The sequence below is a fragment of the Cryptomeria japonica genome, chromosome 1 (assembly GCF_030272615.1).
Source record: "Cryptomeria japonica chromosome 1, Sugi_1.0, whole genome shotgun sequence".
NCBI classification, from domain to species: Eukaryota; Viridiplantae; Streptophyta; class Pinopsida; order Cupressales; family Cupressaceae; genus Cryptomeria; species Cryptomeria japonica.
The window spans coordinates 139,773,976-139,783,952 of record NC_081405.1 but is presented as its reverse complement, the minus strand read 5'-3'; positions in this window follow the sequence as shown (position 1 = coordinate 139,783,952).

Below are 9,977 nucleotides of genomic sequence, written 5' to 3'. Positions count from 1 at the left end.
AAATCGTCAACAAGCTCAGCTTCTGTGAAAGTACTTTCACAGGCTTAGTGTGTTGTTTAAGTCAAGACCTTCGCGATAATCTTGGAATAGTAGTTTAGGCAAGTTGAATGTTTGAGATAAAATTGCATGTTCTAAAATAGTATTAGCAATTTCATAGCGAAATAATAGGACATAAGACTATGTGTCCATTTACTGGAGATAGTATGTATTAAAATCTTTTGTTTAATTCAATTTTACTAACCCACTCAGTGAAATATAATAAATCAGATCAATATAATAGTTGTAGCTTTGTTACAAATGAGTTTTGTAACTCTTGCAATCAATATACTTCACCGGTTTGACTCTTTTCTACCGGTTCTCTTCTGCTCAGTTCCTTGCCGGTTCACTGTCTTCTGTTTATATCCTTTCTATCCTGATTGTTTCTTGCATAACTTCCACCGATACACTCTCTTTTCTCCTTCACTTTCAGTAGCTTTCTTCTTGAATCTCCCTTGTCGATTCAAACAATTTTTTATCCTTTCTGGCAGCTTACCGGTTGTTCTAACCTTATTAGTAAAACCTCTGAATAGCCCTCTTACCGATTCAATTTTTTTGTCAATCAACTCCCACACTTAGATGATTTTGATCTTCTCTCTGATCACTCTCTGCTCTCTCAATTGCTCTCCCTTCACCGATATCTAGCATCATCAACTTAAGTCTTCAATCTGCATATTTATACTTGAATGTTCCCGCCAAAACCTACATTCAAACTGGACACGTTAGGGTTTTTCTCCATCGAGTGAGTCCGTATCAAATCTAATCAAATCTCATCTCCTCGATTAATGATCTGCAGTAGATCAAAACAACACTGCCACTTCAGCAGACATTTGTACATAATTTCTATATTTAGCAACCTGCAACATGATTTTCAGCCTTGTTCTATCAATCACCATTAATGCCTTAGATATTTCCTTCGATCAACGATCACAAAGATCAGATTGTCTTGCTTGATCTTTATCACCAAGAAACATCTGTAACTTGATCCTCCTTGAGCCACACTCTTATGTCATCAAGCTGTGATTTACAGGTTCCTCATTTAAAGTCGACTTACTCATCACCTACCATGTCGATGGATGGTTTCTTTGCAACTGCATGCATGCCACATGGAATCTACATGTCGTCCTCAGTCGCCATCCAACTCAACCCAGTCTATTATGTCGGTTTGACCTCATTAATTGACCAAGACACACGATCAGTGATAAGGTCCTTACCGGTTCATATACCCTACCAGAAGATCATATTGACTTGGATTGCTTTCGGTTCTGTATCCATACTCCATGTGATCCAGTAACCATTCACTCTATTTGTTGTCTTCTCCATGTTCATGCATGCTCACCGGTGGGTCTCCTTATTGTTAGCAAACCGGTAATCTTCATGACTCCAACATTCCAACAGTTTCACACTGATACATTTCAATCTTCATGTTTCATGCCAGTCGCCATTCTCCTACTTGCATCTCCATAACAAGAAGATACCTACCGGTTGATATTTCCTACCTGTTTCCAACACTTTCTTGTCGGTTATCATCCTATATCGGTTGACATCAATGACAAAACAATGCCAACAATCTCCCCCTTTGGCATTGATGTCAACACTTGTAATATCCGGTATACAACAGGCATTATCTCTCCCCCTTTGACGACAATGGAAAAGGGCACAACAAATTTTTCTACCAATTGCTTCTCCCCCTTGGACCGCTATCCTCTCAACTAATAGTATATAAGATGGAGGGCTCAGACACCAACTAACACCAATTGTACATAAGAATCAAATGTGATTGTACTATGAGTACTACCAATTGAGAAAATAAATTTCCTTAGAATGAAATTATCTTAGCATGACATTCTCTTGGGTATTCCTACTTGTATGGAATCTGATACCAATTTGTGCATTTTCCCTCTTTGTGCTCACAATCGGTTGAGTGAGAACATTTCTCTTCTTCTGTAGTTTATTCTTTCGATACACCTATCTAGTGTTCCTTTCACCCAGTAGTCCAATTGTGGTTTTCATTAAAGTACAAATTGAATAGACATTGAAAGAACTCTCAAACGAGGGCCAATGAGTACTTCCCAAATGCTCAAGCATACCGGTACTGTAGCATAAACATGTGATCTCCCCCTGTGTCCAGCATTTTGGTCCAAGAGACAGGATATTTTGCAATGAACCTCCCCTAAACCATAGATCTCCATACACATTTAGGTGCATGAAGCAGGGGATACAACGCCTAACTTGTGTCTCAGATACTCAAATGTGCTTATCGTTAAAAGTTTGGTGAAGATGTTAGCCACTTGCTCACCTGAAGGAACATATTCTACCTTTACTTCCTGCTCTTCAACCTTCTCCCTGAGATAATGGTACTTGATGCCAATGTGCTTTGTTCTTGAGTGCATAATTGGGTAATTTGATCTGTTAATTGCACTTGAATTTTCATACCGAATACAAATAGGATTAGTCATCTCTACCTGAATATCCTTGAGGGTCTACTACATCTATAGCACCTGAGAGTAGCATGTTGCAACATCAATGTATTCAACTTCAGCAGTTGATAAGGAGATTGAATCTTGCTTCTTGTTGTGCCATGAAACCAACTGGTTACCTAGGAAGAATGCACCACCACTTGTGCTCTTTCAGTCATCAATGCATCCTGCCCAATCAGCATTAGTGTAGGCTTGCAAGGTGAATTCTCCATGCTTAGGGTACCAAAGTCCATAATTGAGTGTTCCTTGCAGGTACCGAAAGATCCTTCTGGCTGCATTCATGTGTGACTGTTTAGGTCCTACTTGAAATCTTTCCACCATGCATATTGACTACACTATATTTGGTCTAGAGGTAGTAAGATACAATAGACTACCAATCATGGATCTATACAATGTCAAATCCACTACCAGTAACTCATCATTCCATGGGAGTTCTTATTGGTTTGCTATCTTCCATTTAAAATTTCTTCAACATATCTCTTGCATACTTCATTTGAGAGATATATATCCGTTTATCCTGCTGTGAGATCTGCAAACCAAGAAAGAATGACCATGGATCATGGACCAGAATTGTGCATTCAATGCACAAGTGATATCTCCTAATGCTTAAAGGAGATACAGGACCTTAGGGGGAGTTATTCATTGATTACATTATTCACCCCCTCAGTGAAAATGGGCAGTCAAAAGGATTATTTGCTATCAGTATGAAGGAAGGAAATGAGATGGCAAGTGTGTGTAGTGGTTGCCTTAGCTACACACCTAAAGATCAGAGATGGATCACTTCTGCATGTGTGAATGACTAAAAAATTTACAATTGGCATTAGATACAAATTGACACAAGAAGACAGGAGTTACAGGAAGGTGCTCCAGTAGTGATGATGGACCAGTACAAGAAATCGGTATTTGCAACACGTTACTCGTATGAATGGTAAAAGGTACTTGCAGGTTATGTAAGACAATGAGGTTCAGGATCATTGCATTAGCCCCGGTAGCATGGAATGAGGAGTTTATGTATTAGGTGGTGCTGATGAAACCTGAATGACAGATGTTGGCCCGGTTATTGATCATGTATGCATGCATCCTTTAATATGGGCTAACCAGTTTGATTTATGGCATTGTGTATACCTAGGATCATGTCATATGTTGTGGTGGAAATTGTGGAGATGATAGATCATTAGATTGATCACATATGCACAACTCAACCAGTATATGGTGAAGATTGGAGCTCTGGTTTTGGACCTGACCGATAATGTTGACCTAAGATGCATGACTCAAGGGGAGTTGACAGCCATGTTTTTTGACTAGTATCAGACTTGCTGGATTTAGAGGGTGTGCAAGTGTCTATGGTTGTACCGATATGTTTTTGTATGTGGAGGTATCCGAGATTGTGAGATATTTCAATGCCTATTCAATTAAAATCATAACTAGATCACCAGGAGTGTTACTTGCTAAGAAGGAAAATTACCTACACAAGAGAACATGCATTTGGTATCAGCAGAGATACAATTGGTATCAATGTTAGCCTCAACACTTGATATCATCATTTTCAGGTCAGAATGGCTTCTGCATATCAAGGGGAGATGATGCATATTGAATGGTAGGTATGTTATATTCACTGACACACGGGCCTTCAATTGGTTTCAGACTTGTATATGCATGTGTTTCAGATTTCCATATACACTTGGTTCTGAGAAAATTGGTGTCAGTTGGTGGTTGGGCTCTCCATCTCAAGTGTTGTGACTTGAGAAGATGTAACAAATGATGATTAAATGAGAAGATGCATCTAGTAGAGGAAAGAGGGGAGAAAAATCTCTGTCAGTGCCCGATAGACACAAGGAGGAGAGAAACCTTGACTGTGCCCTTTGCCATTGTTGTCAAAGGGGGGGAAAGATTATGTAGTATGCTGGATACTACATGTGTTGACATCAACACCAAAGGGGGATATTGTTGACATTGTGTTGTCATTGATGTCAACCAGCATAGGATGGCAACCGGTATGGGAGATGTATGTGAAGTGTTGTCATTGATGTCATCTAGTATTACTGTCATGGGAGATGTATGTGTAGTGTTGTCATTGATGTCATCTGGTATTACTATCATGGATGACAACTAGAAGTGTGTGCAGTTGAGGCTAACTGGTATGCAAGCTAGAGTCACAGGTATACAAGTTGTTGTTGAGAATGAAGAAACCAATATCCGGTGAACAAGTGGATGAACGTGTTAGTATACATGTTGGTACTAACTAGTAAGTTGATGATCAGTAAGACTGCAAAGTGCACAGGTCACCGGTATGCTAGTGTGATGCCAACTAGCAGGACTCCCACCGATAAATGATGTTGTCCCTGAAAGAAGAGAAGACTCAAGAAGGAATTCTACTTGAGGATTGTAGGGAAATTGCGTCTGCCCAATAACAGGGAAGTCACACCATTGGCCAACATATCACATAGTTCCTCTCCCACCAGTGATTGGTAGATTGTGAACCATGGTGTATCTACCTCTATCGACTGGATGATATGTGTGAGCCTCCACCATGTGAGATCAGTGATGTGCACTTGATCATCAGAGTAAGCAGATGAGCCACCAAAACAAACAAGGAGTGATTAGTTTTTCACTTAGACAAATGAGTCTACCATCTTGACAAACCAGTTAAGAGAAGAACCGGTCAAATAATGAAGAAGGCAAAAGGTTGAGAAGTTGCAAACAAAGAGTGCAACCGGACTAAATATGGAGAAAGGTATTGTTGCAGATGCATATAGATGAATTTTGATGTCACCGATGTGCATGTCATCTTACCAGTTTACATGCAGAAGATACTACCAATATAGAGGACAATTGGTAAGGTGACAAAGTATAGATGTAGAAGGCTCCCATCTATTGAAGATGTGCATGAGGTAGGTTGGAAAGTGTGTTGTTCGGTTTAGGTGCTCCAGCGGAAGAGAAGAAAGGTGCAAGGTTAATGACATACCGGTTAGGGTATAACCGACAGGGTTAGTGAACCAGTAGATGAACTCGATTGTGTGTTGGCTAGTGACAGAGTCCAAACTGATATGGAGGCCTAAGTTGAGGTGGACACTGACAAAGTGGCCACGTGGAGTTGAAGTGGCAAGCATGAATGCACAGGTCGACGTGGTGTCAAGGTGAAGTATTTGTCGGCAAGGTAGATGGTGGCGGGTCAACATTTATGTCGACTGCTTGATTCGTGGGATGTGTAGTAGAGGTTTTTGGCTCAAGGTCAAACGGACAATAGAGATCCAAGACAAACTGATTAAGCAGATCAAAGTAGGTGAAGGAAACTGCCAAACCATTCTTGGTGATCGACCAAGAGATCAGCTGACAAATTAAATGCAAATTGCTAAATATAGAAGGTGTGTTTTGGAAGGCACAACAATGGTGATTTTGATTGATGAGTTGTAGATTATCAATCAAGGAGATCAGATCTGATTGGATTTGGTTTGCCTCAAGGTCGATGAAGAATCCCTAACCGCCTAAAGTTTGAATTGGTTTTTGGCGAGAAGACTTGTTTATAAATATGCAAGTCAAAATCGATGAAAGTTGTTGTTGTTGCATGAGAGAGTGAAGAAGTGAAGAGAATCATTCAGTCAAGTGCTCAATGTCGATCAGAGAAAAGACTGAGTGTGCGAGAGAGAAAATTGGGTTGAAGAGTTCAACCGGCGAGAGTGAGGCAACTGGTGAAAGGGTTTAGTAGAGGTTTAACTGGTAAGGTGAGAGAAAATGATAAACTGAAAGAGTGCATCAGTGAAGATAACCAGTAGTGGTAGAACCAATAGGGAGGTAGCTGAGAGTGAAGTGGTGAAGAGTGAGTGTTTGAAGAGATCCTGTAGGCAAAAAATAGAGCAGTGATAAACTAGCAAGCAGAGGAACCGATAACAAGTGTTTGGTCTGACAGGGGATCTGGAAAGCAGAGTTAGAACCAGTGTATAATTAGGAGCAGGTGAAGGAAAGTAGAGAGAGAAAGTGAGAAGAAGAGAGGAGAGGAGTGAAAACCAACAGAAAGCATAGTAGAGGGTAATTGGTAGAGAAGAGTAAACCGATAGAGAGATCATTTCCAGTGGTTGCAAGACTCACTTGTAAATGGTTTAATACTATTGTATTTCATAATGTTCATTGTAGATCACTGAGTTGGTGCTTGGTGTAGGGGTTGGTGCTCCTTGGGTTGCTGCCTTAAATCAGGGGTTGGTGTTCCTTGGGTTGGTGCCCTAAATCAGGGGTTGGTGCTCCTTGGGTTGGTGCCCTAAACATTGTAATCATATTTTCATTGGGAGGCTGGATTGGAGCAGTAGACTCCAACAACATTTCTCACCGAGGTTTTTCACATCTAGGGTTTTCCTCGTATAACTGATGTTATGTTATGTGCTCCTTTTGTGTGGTTGTATTGTGTAATCTCTCTTTATCCTATCAGTACGTTAACTTAGCTTTAGATTGTTAACTGATAATCATTCTTAGTGTTAAAAGGGTAGAATGTGGAAACAACTGATTCAGCCCCCTCTTAGTGGGATCTTGTGTCCAACACAGCAAATAGGTCTTCTACCTTTAGGCAAGGGAACTAGATCCCAAGTTTCATTCTTCTTTACTAAAGCCATTTCTTCGTTCATGGCCTCCAACTAGGAATCTGAATCAATCATTTGTATTGCCTCTTTCAAAGTCCTAGGCTCATCAATTTTAGTAACCAAAGAATAGGCACAATTTGTATCCAATAATGAGAAACCATACCTATTAGGTTATCTTCTCTCCCATGTAGACCTCCTCAATGGATGAGGTGGGGTTCTTGTTCTTCTTCTTGACCAAAACTATCAAAGTTGCTTGATCTATCCTCACTTTCAGATACACATGGCGTTCGAAGTTTCTCCTTTTTTGGAGTTAGAGGAATTTCAACTTTTGCTTCCCCTTTTTTTGTCTATTCATATTGCATATCAACTGAGGTGGTCTTTACCTCATAGAAGATAACACTTTTGTTGTACGATACCTTCTCAATTATAGGATTCCAAAACTTATATCCTTTCACTCCAAAGTCGTAACCAATAAAGATACACTTAATATCTTTGTTATCCAGCTTAGATCTATTTACATCAGGCACATACTCATATGCCTCCCAGCAAAAGACCCAAATATGTCTCAAAGAGGGCTTCTTACCAGACCATGCTTCCATGGGCATTTTATCTACCAATGCTGAAGTGAGAGATCTATTTTATAAATAGCATGCTATAGACACAACCTCAACCTAGAACTTTTTCTCCAAACCAACACTACTCAACATGGTTCTCGCCTTTTCCATCAATGTTCTATTTTGACTTTCAGCAACTCCATTTTCCATGAAGTACGTAAGGTGTGGTCTTATGCCTTTTAATTTCATGGTCTTTACAAAACTAATCAAATTCTGCTGAACAAAAATCACCACCATTATCAATCCTTAAGTGTTTAATTTTCCTACTAGTCTAATTTTCAACCAAGGTCTTAAATTTCTTAAACCAACTGATCACTTCTGATTTATTTTTCAAAAATACACAAAAGTCCTTCTCGAATAATCATTTATTAAAGAAACATAATATCTAGTATTTGACAAGGAAAGAATATTAACTCAAACAAATACATCAAAGTGAATATAATATAGCAAACTAGAAGATTTATGAGGACTACAATAAAATGAAACACGATGTTGTTTTCTATATATACTGTGTTCACAAAATTCAAATTCAAAGTTACAATCATAAAGCCCCTCTACTAGGTTTTGTTTTCTAGAGCTTTTAAGCCCTTCTCTCCTATGTGATTGATTCTATGATGCCAAAGCATGGTTTTCTCAGTAGGAAGTTTGACCTCCGTTGAACTTGCAACGTTCTTCTTCCAGGTAGCCTTATTTAAATTTCTAGAGACACTACTACATTGAACAGACTATGCATCCAGCTTGAATAGAGCACCAATCCTAAGACCCTTATCCAACACTATAGAGCCTCTAGTCATCTTACATCCACCCCCTGAGAATAATACTTGTACACCAGCATCATTCAGCTTACTAACAGAAAGTAGATTACAACCTAGAATTGGTATGTGTATTATTCCATCAATTCCCTTCATTCTTCCATCAAGAAAATGAATTTTGACTCTTCCTCGACCAAAAATTTCAAGAGATGAGTCACTAGTGAAGTAAACCTTTCCACAATCATACTCTTCATACTTGGAAAACCATTTTCTATGAAATGTCATGTGGAAAGATGCAACAAAATCAATCAACTAGACATTGTCGGCTATCTATGTTGCCAAGGAAACAATGGAGGCATCTGCATCTCTATGAGAAGATTCAGTATCAGAAGAGTTTTTCTTCTTCTTCTTTTTCTCCTCTTTGCAATCCTTTCGGATATGGCCAATCTACCCACAATTATAGCATTTCACCTTTTACTTCTTCCCAAGAGAATTTGATCTCTCCTTTGATTTGGATTTGGAATTCTTATCCTTCTATTTGCCTTTCTCTTTTGATCTGCCTCAAACAACAAGGGCCTTCTTGGCCATTTTAGAAGACTTTCTTTGTGCCTCTTTTGAGAGAAGTGAAGAAACCACATCCTCCATTTTGAAAGTGGTTTTTGTACTCTTGATAGCCATCACCAAATGGTCCCATGTGTCTAGAAAAGAACACAACAACAACATACAACAGTCCTCATCCTCTATCTTATCTCCTCCAAAAGTTAACTGGCATTTAAATGATCTTCCGTAGATGTCCCTTCGCTCATCTTCAAGGAGTATAACTTCTTCCTCGAGAACAACTTATTTACCAAAGACTTTTCCTAATAAATATCACCAAGTTTCTTCCACAAAGAAGTTGTCTTCTCCTCATGAACATTCAAGAGAATAGAATTTTCAAGGCATAATCCAATCATCCCTTTCGCCTTCCTATCTATGATATCCCAATCTTCTTCTTTCATGCTTGATGGTTTTGATCCAAATAGTGCAACCCAGAGGTCTCTATCAACCAATAGGTCTTCCATATTGAGTTTCCATAACTCGTAGCTGCTACCATTGAATTTCTCAATGTCCACTCTTCCTGATGTGCTCCCATCTTAGTCTTCAATTTCAAAGAAACCTCTCCAAAACTCCCACTATAGAATTAACACAAAAACCCATCCTACCCACAAGGATAACACAACTTGCTAGGCTCTGATACCACTTGTAAGGAAAGATGAGTGCAAAAAATGCCTTCCTAATATCAATTTCTTAGAGAAGTAAAGCAAATGAGTGTTTCAATTCGAATTACAACAACTAAGATAGACAATAAAACATAAAAGAGAACAACATGAAAAACACAAACACAAAGATGAACACCAAATTTCACGTGGGAAAACCCTTATAGGAGAAAAACCCACACACCAAAGTAATCCCTTGTATTACAGTAAACCATTTACATACAAGTTTTAGACCTTTGATCTGGTCTCTATTCAAGAAGCAATACAAAAG